Genomic DNA, 11,940 nt, shown 5'->3' on the forward strand with positions numbered 1-11,940 from the left:
TGGAATAGTACTGCAGGGTGTACTATCTCTGGCCTATATGTGATCCCAGTCCCAGTGAGGACAGCGTTCAGTGTGGCTGTACTCCGGAGCGAACAAATGTTGTATTGTTGGAAGCAAAACCAATTTGATGCTGATGGGCAGAATAATAACCCAGAATGTGCCACCACGTGGTGGTACAGAAATAGCCAAATGCCTCGTCATATAATCAAAGAAGCGCATGAATGGATGAACGAGATTTCCACTGTCCCTACCTACTATCTAGAGAAACCACAGCAAAGGGAACAGGCAGGCTGGATAGAATCAGCGAGGAATGAAGGCCTGTTGAGCTTGACTCTAGTCTGGCACTGCGAAGAGAGGTGTAGGATAAGTGGGATGCCCTCGGGCTGCCGGTTAAATACCACTACTCTTATTGTTTTTTCACTTACCTGGTGAGGTGGGGGCAAGCCCCGTGGGGCTCTCGCTTCTGGCTCCAAGCCCCCGGCACCTGCCTGATGTGACCCGCTCCAGGGGCAGTGGCAGGTGGGGAGTTTGACTGTGGCGGTACACTTGCCAAATGATAACGCAGGTGTCCTAAGGCAAGATCAGGGAGGACAGAAATCTCCCGAGAAGCAGAAGGGCAAAAGCTCACTTGATCTTGATTTTCAGTATGAACAGAGACCGTGAAAGCGGGGCCTCATGAGCCTTCCAACTTTTTGGGTTTCAAGCAGGAGGTGTCAGAAAAGTTACCTCAGGGATTACTGGCTTGTGGCAGCCAAGCGTTCATAGAGACATCGCTTTTTGATCCTTCGATATCGGCTCTTCCTATCATTGTGAAGCAGAATTTACCAAGCGTTGGATTGTTCACCCACTAATAGGGAATGTGAGCTGGGTGAAGACCGTCATGAGACAGGTTAGTTTTACCCTACTGATGATGTGTTGTTGCAATAGCAATCCTGCTCAGTACGAGAGACATTTGGTGTATGTGCTTGGCTGAGGAGCCAATGGGGCAAAGCTACCATCTGTGGGATTATGACTGAACTCCTCTAAGTCAGAATCCTCGGTTGACCTGAGATAGCCAGCCTCTTTTGGGGGCCGGTGCCTAGAGCCACTCGCTTGGGGACCGGAGCGTGAACAGAAGGGGGCTGCCTCCATCGCCCTTAGTGCACTGCATATTTGTAGGGAGCCCAGTGCTAAATCATTCCTGATTGTGGGTCAGGGTTTGTAAGTAGCAGAGCAGCTACCTCGCTGTCATCTATTGAAAGTCATCTTCTGGGCCAAGCTTTTGTACTGGGCCGCCGACGTACTCCTCTACCATACCCAGGGGTGGACACCTCTGCTGCTGGGCCAGTGGGAGGGATGCAAAGCGGGCGATGCGGGCATGCGGAGGCTGCCTCCATCAGGTGCCCTCCAGCATGGGGGCCTCCCCCACACCTCCCTGCCCCACTGGGTGCGAGGATGGGGGCCACTATCCCTTGTGGGTCAGCAGGTTGACCAGATGGCCTGGGCCGGCCGGGCCCTATCCACTGCTTCCATGCAAGTCGAGCAGGAAGACGAGCAGCCCCAGGAGATAAGTCTCCAGAGCAACGGCCTCAGAGCACCTGGCTACCCTTGACATCGTCAGACTGCAAGGACCACGCAGGCTGGCTGTCTCAGGCCATCTGGGTGGTGGGTCGTTCTGGACCATCTGGTCACCTGGCTGGGTGACCCAATGGCCCTGCAGGTTGGGTGACCAGATGGCCCTGCGGGATGGGTGACCAGATATATGTGGGGGCTTAATAGTTGAGAAAATGTGCTACCCGGGCAGGCCAGTGGGGAGAGGACGTGGCCTGGGCTTAACCCTCCTTGGTTCTAGCCGAGGGTTTGGCACTGGGGACAGGGGTCCACCAGGGCCCAGGGAGGCTCTCCCAGGCCTGGCTAGGGTCCAGAATCTTGGACCGGGCCTGGGGTTTGAGCTCCGTCTGGTGAGCCCTTGGTTGCAGGAGCCCCCATCCTTCAAGCTAGCCAAGGGTCCAGGCGCTGGGGACGGAGGTTGATAAAGGGCCCGGGGAGGCTCTCCACAGCCTGGCCTGGGGTTCTTAATCTGGGACTGACACCAGACCCAGGGCTGGAGCTATGTCAGGTATGCCCCAGGGTGTGGGAGCCCTGTGTTCCATAATCAGGCTGAGGGTCTGGGCCATGTGGGCAGGGGGTCCATCGGGGCCTGGGAGGTTCTCCCTGGCCTGCCCTAGGGTTCGGAAGCTGGGACCGTGCACCAAGGCTTTAGCTCCATCCTGCAGGCCCTGGGTTGTGGGAGGTCCCCGTCCTGCAAGCCAGCCGTCTGTCCGGGCGCTGGGGACGGGGACCACCGGGGCCCGGGGAGGCTCTCCCGCTAAGGCTGGGACGGGCCAATGGGCATCCTTCGGTCCCAGCCATCTGATCATGCCTCTTCTCCTCGCTACCATCCGGAGCTCCCTCCTCCGGCCCCTCCGAGTGGCTAAGTGCTTGGGACGTGCTCCATCGGGCCCCCGCTGGTCCTCCCTTGGGAGTGTGGACACGATAGCACCTGCGGGCCTCCCCGTGCCCGAGGCCCAGCTGGGGTCTTCGAGATCCCGGTAAGCAGAGTCCCGAGCCCTCGAAAGGGCTGGTGGGAACCCAACCGCGAAGGCTCGGGCGGACAGGTGGGCGTCCTTCGGTCACTGCTGTCTGGCCGCACCTTTCCCCTCAGCCATCTAGTTGTGCGCCATACTTTCCAATGGGGCAACCAGATGGCTGGGCCAGCCTGGAAGTCCCGATGAGGTCTCGCCCGTCTCCACAATCCCAGGCAGGGCTCCAGGAGGTCGGGCAACCCTGCGCCCTGGGTCCCCTCCGTCACTCGGTGTCCATGGATTAGCAGAAAGTGGGGTAGCTTTCCTCTGTAATATTAGGGGCAGGGTATGCTGGGACACCCCAGGCTGGGCCCAGACAAAACCTCCCTATAGTCCGGGGCTTCCTCCTCTGGCCCGCCATGTGACAAGTGCCCAGGACAGGCTCCATTGGTCCTGGGCAGTCCTCCCCTAGGTGTCCGGGTCCGGGCCCGAGAGCACCTGCAGGCCTCCCTGTGTCCGAGGCCCAGCTGGGGAAGTCCCCGAGCCCTCCAATGGCAGGCGGGACCCCCACCGCAAAGGCTTGGGTGGGCAGATTGGCATCCTTTGGCCCTGGCCATCTGGTTACACCTTTCCCCTCGGCCGTCTGGTCGCGTGCAATACTTTCTAATTTGGCGATAAGATGGCGGGGCTGGCCTGGAAGTCCCGTTGAGGGCTCACCCACCTCCCCAATCCCAATCAGGGCTCTAGGAGGACAGGCAATCCCACGCCCTGGGTCCCCTCCATCACTCGGTGCTCATGGGTTACCAGAAAGAGGGGTAGCTTTCCTCCGGATTACTAGGGGCAGAGTATGCAGAGACACCCCACTCGGGCTGGTGGGTCTCAGCCTGGGTGCCAGATGGGCTGAGCTCGGACAACAACTCCCTACATTCTTGGACTCCCTCCTCCAGCCCACCACGTAGCAAAGTGCCCAGGACGGGCTCCATCGATCCTGCGCAGTCCTCCCCGGGCGTCCGGGCCTTAGAGCTCCTACGGGCCTCGCCAAGCCTGAGGCCCAGCCAAGGTGTCAAAGGCCCCAGAATGTAGAGACCCCAGGCCCTGCAAGGGCAGGCGGGACCCCTACCACGAAGGCTCTGGGTGGGCAGATGGATGTTCTTCAATCCCGGCCATCTGGTCTCACCTTTCCCCTCGGCCATCTGGTAGCACGCAATACTTTCCAATGGAGCGACCAGATGGCTGGGCCAACCTGGACGTTCCAATGAGGGCTCGCCCACCTCCCCAATCCCAGCCAGGGCTCCAGGAGGTTGGGCGCCCCGTGCCCCCGTGCCCCAGGTCCCCTACATCACTCAGTGCACACGGGTTAACAGAAAGAGGGGTAGCTTTCCTTCAGGATTACTAGGGGCAAAGTATGCTGGGACATCCCTCTTGGGCTGGGGGTCTTAGCCTGGGAACCAGATAGGCTGGGCCCAGATAACACCTCCCCACCTTCCGGGGCTCCCTCCACCGGCCCACAATGTCACAAAGTGCCCAGAACAGGATCCATCGGTCATGGGCAGTCCTCCCCGGATGTCCGGGACCAAGAGTTCCTGGGGCCTCCCCATGCCTGAGGCCCAGCCAGTGTCTCCAAGCCCCCGGTATATGAAACCCCTGAGCCCTGCAAGGGCAGGCAGAACCCTTACCACAAAGTCTCTGGGTGGGCAGATGGGCATCCTTCGGTCCAGGCCATCTGACCGCGCCTTTTCCCCTTGGCCATCTGGTCATGCACAATGCTTTCCAATGGGGTGACCAGATGGCTGGGCTGCCCTGGAAGTCCCGATGAGGGCTCATTTGCCTCGACAATCCCAGCCAGGGCTCCAGGAGGTCCAGCGCGTCCACGCCTAGGGTCCCCTAGGTCTTGCGGTGCACACAGGTTACCAGAAAGAGGGGTAGATTTCCTCCGGAATACTATGGCATGGTATGCCGGAACCTCTCTCGGGCTGGTGGTTCTCAGCCAGGGACCTGATGGGCTATGCCCATACAACCCCTCTCTAAAGTCTGGAGCTCCCTCCTGTGTCCCACGGCGTGGCAAAGTGCCCCAGACAGGCTCCATCGGTTCTGGGCAGTCCTCCCTTTGATGTCTGGGCCAAAGAGCTCCTGTGGTCATCCTCAAGCCTGAGGCCCAACCCCTGGGAAACAGAGCCCCCGAGCCCTCCAAAGGGCAGGCAGGAGCACTCCCGCAAAGGCTCGGGCAGGCAGAAGGGAGTCCTTTGGTCCCGGCCATCTAGTCGCACCCTTCCCCTCGGCCATCTGATCATGTGCAATGCTTTCCAACAGGGTGACCAGATGGCCAGGCTGCCCTGGAAGTCCCGATGAGGGCTCATTTGCCTCCCTGATCCCAGCCAGGGCTCCGGGAGGTCGGGAGGCCCCTAAGTCCTGCTATGCTCACAGGTTGCCAAAAGGGGGGGTAACCTTCCTCTGGATTACTAGGGACAGGGTACTCCAGAACCCCTCTTGGCCTAGTGTTCGTCAGGTGGATGCTGGACAGGCCAGAACACCTCCCAGCCTGGGGTCCTTCTTAGTTCCTGCTGTGTGGCAGGGTGCCTGTGACAGGCTCCCTGGGCCTGGGGAGAAAGGCTTCCCCTAAGCCTCTGGGCCCAGGGGCCCAGCTGGGGCCAGGTTGGGAAGCCTCCACCTGCTTGGCTTGGTTCAGGAGCTCCGGCCAGGTCCCCTGAGGACACCGGGGTGTGTGGCCTCCCCACCCCGGGCATTGTCCTCGGTCTTGCCGCATGGAAGGGTGCCTGAGACTAGGTCCCACAGGTCCCGGGATGCTGCCCCTGCACATCTGGGCCCAGGAGCCCCAGCTGCCTCCAGGGGCCTGCCATCCCTGGGTTAGGTGCTCCAGCCCTGGGCCCAGTCAAGCCGGCCTGCCACACTGCAAAGGCCTGAGAGGGGGAGCCATTGTGCCTGGGGAGCCTCCCTCTGCCTTGCTGGGTTCAGGAGCTCCAGCTGGGGTCCCAGAGGGCCCCAGGGAGGGTGGACTCCCCACCCTGTGCTCCGTCCTCGGTCCTGCCGCATGGGAGGATGCACAGGAAGGGGTCCCCTGGGCCCAGGGAGGCTTCCCCTGCACCTCTGGGCACAGCAGCCCTGCCTGGGTCCAGGGGCCCCGCTGGGCCCTGGGTCGGGTGCTCCAGCCCTGGGCCCTGTCCCCCAGCCTGCCGCTCTGCCAAAGGCCCAAGATGGTGTGCTGTCATGCCCGGGGAACCTCTCCCGGCGTGGCTGGGTTCAGGAGTTTTGGTCAAGGCCCCCGGGGGCCCCGGGGAGGAAGGCCTCCCCACCTCAGGCTCTTTCCTCAGTCTTGCCACGTGGCAGTGTGTCTAGGACGGGGTCCAGCAGGTCCGGGAGGCTGCTCCTGTGCCTCTGGGCCCTGGACCCCAGCTGGGTCCAGGGGCCCACCAGGGCCTGGGTCGGGTGCTTTAACCCTGGGCTCCATCCCCAAGCCTGCCGCTCTGACAAAGGCCAAAGACAGGGTGCCATCATGCCTGGGGAACCTCTCCCTGCTTGGCTGGGTTCAGGAGCTCTGGCCAGGGCCCCTGAGGACCCCGGGAGGTGGCCTCCCCACCCCAGGCTCCATCCTTGGCCCTGCCTCGTTGGAGGCTGCCCCTGTGCCTCTGGAGCCCCAGCTGGGTCCAGGTGCCTCTCCGGGTCCCAGGTTGGGTGCTCTCGCCCTGGGCCCCAACCCCCGGCCTGCCACTCAGACAGGGGTCTTTCAGTCCTGTGCAGGCCTCCCCCGCTTTGCCTGCTTGTCATAGTGTCCGCCGTCCCCCAGGTCGGAGGGCCCATCGGCTCACCTTTGCAGCCCACATGGCTAAGGCCCAGCTGGGGCCCGAGGCCTCCGGCCCCCCATGTCCATGCCTGCTTACTCTTTCGTTAGGGCACAGAGTGGCCAGGTGGCCTCCCTTTCCCCAGCCATCTGGTCGTGCCATTCCCCTCAGCCATCTGAACGCACCAATCCTCTTGGCCATCTGGTCACCCGTAATGCTTTCCTATAGGGCAACCAGAAGGCCGGGCTTCCCTGGAAGTCCTGATGAGGGATCATTTGCATCCCACGATCCCAGCGAGGGCTCCATGAGGTTGTGCACATTCGCGCCCTCTGGCCCCTCTGTCACCTTGTATGCACAGATTACAAGACAGGGGTAATTTTCTTCCAGGTTACTAGGGAGAGGGTCAGTCAAACCTCCGTGAGGTCTGCCGGTTCTGAGATGGGAAGGCAAAACCGGGGCGTGCCCACCGGGGCCCCTAGCGGCCCAGGTCCGAACCTGCATCTCCGCCCCTTCCAGATGGTCCTTTCCTCCAAGCCTGCTCAGTCAGACCTCCGTGAGGCCTGGTGATTCTGGGACAGGGGAAGGTAGAACCTGGGCCTGCCTGCTGAGGCTCCCAGGGGCCTGGGTCCACGCCTGCCTCTTAGTCCCTTCCAGATGGGTCTTTCATCTGACCCTGCTTGCCCTGGGAGCAGGCAGGGATGGAATCCGGCATCCCCATGCAGGGCAGCTTGCCAGGGGAGGCCTCGGCCGTACTCCGATCGATTGTGCACTCTCGCCCGTTTAGGGATGGACTGCTTGGCTAGCCTCAGCTGTTGCTTCAAGCAAAGAGCCCCCTCATTGACCATCCAACTCAAGCAGGCCCTTCACCTTAACCAGCAGAGCAAAGGAAGAGCGGCCCTGGCAGCACATGCCCCCAGTGGTCCTACCCGAGCAGAAGGGGTCGAGTGACACCAGGCCCTCAGACACTACGACCTGGTAGGGCAGTAGGCCCCGGGCGCAACGTTGTCGCCCCTCTCGGCCGAGCACATTTCTTTCGCAGCTCGGAACTAAATTTTCGAGGGGTTCCACCGCCACCAGGACCGGCACCCCTGCGTCTATCTCAGGCTGTGGCTCGGCCCGACTCTTCCTTCTGAGGGAGAGGGCTGGGCCTGCCGGTGCACGTGCAATCGCACCTCTCCACCCCCATCCAATGAGCCCTCCCGCCCAGGCAGACAGGCTCCTTACCCCAGCATGGTCCTGAGAGGGAGGGGTGTGCAAAGGTTGCCGGTCGGGATGACGGGCACGCAGCTTCCCTGAACCCACCCTGTCAGCAGGTAAGGCTACCTGGTTGATCCTGACAGTAGCATATGCTTGTCTCAAAGATTAAGCCATGCATGTGTAAGTACACACGGCCGGTACAGTGAAACTGCAAATGGCTCATTAAATCAGTTATGGTTCCTTTGATAACTCCATCTGTTACTTGGATAAATATAGTAATTCTAGAGCTAATACATACTGACGAGCGCTGACCTCCAGGGATGCGTGCATTTATCAGACCAAGACCAATCCGGGCTCGCCCGGCTGCTTTGGTGACTCTAGATAACCTCGGGGCAATCGCAAGCCCCCTTGATGTCAACGATTCATTCGGATGTCTGCCCTATCAACTTTTGATGTTACTTTCTGTGCCTACCATGGTAACCACGGGTAACAGGAAATTAGGGTTTGATTCCCAAGAGGGAGCCTGAGAAACGGCTACCACATCCATGGAAGGCAGCAAGCATGCAAATTACCCACTCCTGACTCGGGGAGGTAGTGACAAAAAATAACAATACAGGACTCTTTTGAGGCCCTGTAATTGGAATGAGTAAACTTTAAATCCTTTAATGAGGATCCATTGGAGGGCAAGTCGGGTGCCAGCAGCCATGGTAGTTCCTGCTCCTGTACTGTATATTAAAGTTGCTGCAGTTCACCGTTTGTGTGTGTCGGAGGGCCGGGAGCCCAGTGTTGCCCCAGCGTTCCCCCGGGTCTCCTGATACAAATGGTACCTCACTCACATGGGTGGGACAAGTACTCGCGACAGGCACTGACCCAAAACCTATTGAGGGAACATCAAAATTAACTATTGCAAAACAACTTGGTTTTCTAAGGGGGGTCCCATAAATTTTTGGCCCCGGGCTCGGTGGCCATCTAGGGAAACCTACCAAACCTACACATTTCTGAAAACTAGGAGGAGGAGTCCAGTGAAGTATGGCTCACGTGTGCCCCCCAACATTTCTCTACCCAGAATCACCTGAAAACCTCAAATTGAGCTGAAAAAAATCACTTTTTTCTCAAATTTCGGTGTGGAAAGTTCTGGAACCTACACGGATCCACACATTTCCTCCCACCCAGTGTTCCCCCAGTTCTCCTGATAAAAATGGTACCCCATTTGCGTGGGTGGGTCAAGTACCCGCGATAGGCAAGGGCCCAAAACCTAATGAGGTGACATCAAAATTACCTGCCGCGAAACAACCTGGTTTTGCAAGGGGGGGTCCCAGGAGTTTTTGGCCCCGGGCTTGGCGGCTGTCTAGGGAAAACTACCAAATCCACACATTTCTGAAAACTAGACACCTGGGGGAGTCTAGCGAAGTATGGCTTGCGCGGGTCTCCTAAAATTTTCCTACCAAGAATCCCCTGCAAATCATAAATTTAGCTGCAACAATCACTTTTTTCTCAAATTTCTGTGCGGGAAAGTTCTGAAATCCGCGAGGATCCTCAAATTACCTAGCACCCAGCTTTTCCTCAGTTCTCCCGATAAAAATGGTACCTCACTTGGGTGGGTAGTTATAGTGGCTGAAACAGGGAATGGGCCAAATCGTACTGTGGAGACTTCAAATTACCTGTAAAAAAACAACTTGGTTTTGGAGGCGAGGGGGCACCAGTTTATTTGGCCCTGGGCTCCCCACCATCTAGGGAAACCTACCAAACCCATACATTTCTGAAAACTAGACACCATGGGAAGTCCAATGAGGTATGGCTTGCATGGATCCCCAAACGTTTCCCTACCCAGAATCCCCTGCAAACCTCAAATATAGCTGAAAAAATCACTTTATCCTTACATTTTTGCGTGGGATCACCGTGTCGGCACAAATGTCCTACCACCAGTGTTTCCCTTGTTCTACAGAGTAAAATGATACTTTACTTGTGTGGGTATCCAAAGCAGATTTGGCTAAAAATGTATTTTTAAACAAATGTAGTGCCTAGAATTCTTGGTGCTATACCCTAAATCTCTATGTTTTGGGCTCTTCCCAGTCACAGGCCTTTGGCCCACCCACACCAGTGAGCTATCATTTTATAGCTGGGCACTTTGCAAAAAAATGGTCCATTTTCACTGTGAAAATATGGTGTGTCCACGTTGTGTTTTGCACTGTCTCCTGTCAGGGGCAATAGGCCTACCCATACAAGTGAGGCACCATTTATCTCAGCAGACTTTGGGGAATGTGGTGTGTGTATGGAATTTTGTGGATCCACACACATTCCAGAACTTTCCACCAAATAAATGTGAGGAAAATTAGTTTTTTTGGTTACATTTTTAGGTTTTCAAGAGATTCTGGGTACCAGAACCTGGTGAGAGCCAGTCGAGTCACCCCATCCTGGATTCTCCTGGGTGTTTAGTTTGATAAAATGTATAGGTTTGCTAGGTTTCCCTAGGTTCTGGCAGAGCTAGGGTTAAAAATCTACAGCTAGGCCCTTTGCAAAAAAAGGGTCAGTTTTCACTGTAAAAGTGTGGTGTGTCCGTGTTGCATTTTGGGCCATTTCCTGTTGCGGGCACTAGGCCTACCCACACTAGTGAGGTACCATTTTTATCGGGAGACTTAGGGCAATTCAGATTTGTAGAGCAACTGTTATTATCTATTGACTTTCGATGCATTTCTACCTTCCAAATTAAAGACAATGTGTAAAAAAGAAGTTATTTTGAAAAATGACCTATAATTCCCATGCTAGTATGGGTAATCACAATTTCAGAAATATGCAAATATCTACTGTTTCTAAACTCTATATTTTGTTCCAATTTCAGAAAAATTCATACCAATTTTTCCATGTATATATATTTTCTCAAATTAAGACGCTGTTCATTTATTGTCTCTGGGTTTGTCAGGTTCTTGGTGAACCTACAAGTCCTATATGTCCCCACAACCAGAAAGGTTCAGCGGATGTAACAGTATATTGATTTTAAACAGCTGTCACAAATAGAAGAAGTTACAGGTGAAAACATTGGCACAAATGGCTGTTTTTTTTCAACTAATTTAAAAAATTTCATATATTTAACTGTCAGTTTCTATACAGAAACCTTGAAGGATCTACACAAATGACCCCTTGCTGAATTCAGAATTTTTTCTACTTTTCTATACCCATTCCTATAGTGACAAAAAATGCAAACTTTCTAAAAGTTAAATTTTCAGAATTGTGCCCTAAAGTCCAACTTTACCATGAAAGATGATTTAAAATTGCAATTCATTTGAGTGTAACTAGTGTATCTCTATCTGTTCCTAATCCAAAGTCTGCACTTATAAAATTTTATAAGATAACTAGGCCAGTACGGAGTTCACAGAGATCTGCTATGTGCATCTCTGCGAAAAACTGAAAAACTCTGCTGTGCAGTTTTCTTCAAGCAGTGGAATGTGGCTAGTCGCATTGCTTGTGGCGATGTTTAGTGCAGGGAGTTTTCTCTGCACTGTGAAATCCACGTGAGCGACTCCATGCATAGCGCAAACGGCGGCGCTGTTTCCTTCTGCCACTCACGGCAGCTTTCTCAACGCAAGCGGCAGGTTTCTTAACGTGAGCAGTAGTGACCTGCCGCTACCTCCCACGTTGAGAAATTTTGACGGGAGGGGGTCTAGCATAGAAATATCCTCACTCGCCAACTTAACATTGGCGAGCTGCGTGAGAGGACAATCTCTGCTTTGCACTACTATGCAGAGTTTTTGGGAACTCTGAACTCTACACAGATTGGGCAAAACTCTGCAACTCCATGAGCGGAGTGGAATTTTATGCCCAGGCCCAAACATAAGTCAATGTTGGTAAATGGGCGAGACAGACCTTCCAGCAGTGAAAATTACTGTAGGAGTTTTTCACCCCAGGACAGGTAAAACTTAAGAAGACATGTCTGAATTTGTAAATACAGTGCAATCTACCCTATGAGCCTTTAGGGCCTACCTTAGGGATGCCTTTTAAGTATTAAAGAGGAAGGTTTGGGCCTGGCACAAGGTTTATTTTGCCAGGTTGAATTGTCAGTTTAAATCTGCAATACAGGTTGCAGTAAGGCTTACAACATGTTTTAAAAGGTTACTTTAGTTGGTGGCACAATGAATGTTGTAAGACAACTAGTAGCATTTAATTTACAGGCATTAGGTGCATTTAGTACTACCCACTAGGGACTTACAAGTAAATTAAATGTACCAAATGGGTGCATGCCAATTTTTCCATGTTTGATGGAGAAAGCACAGGTGCTTTAGCCTTGGTTAGCAGTGGTAAAGTGCACAGAATCCTGAAAGCCAAGAAAAACGAGTTCAGCAAAACAGGTTGAAGGAAGGCAAAAGGTTTGTGGGAATACCTAATCTAGGATCTCAGGTCTAACACCC

The 11,940-nt window shown here is 55.1% G+C and overlaps 1 pseudogene; it reads left to right on the top strand.

Moving 5' to 3' along the window:
* Positions 1–296: 296 nt before the first annotated feature.
* On the top strand, positions 297–1,264 carry LOC147732834 (28S ribosomal RNA; annotated as a pseudogene; the record flags this gene model as incomplete).
* Between the last annotated feature and the right edge of the window lie 10,676 nt (positions 1,265–11,940).

Source organism: Lissotriton vulgaris, chromosome 2_1 (assembly GCF_964263255.1).
Source record: "Lissotriton vulgaris chromosome 2_1, aLisVul1.2, whole genome shotgun sequence".
Classification (NCBI taxonomy): domain Eukaryota; kingdom Metazoa; phylum Chordata; class Amphibia; order Caudata; family Salamandridae; genus Lissotriton; species Lissotriton vulgaris.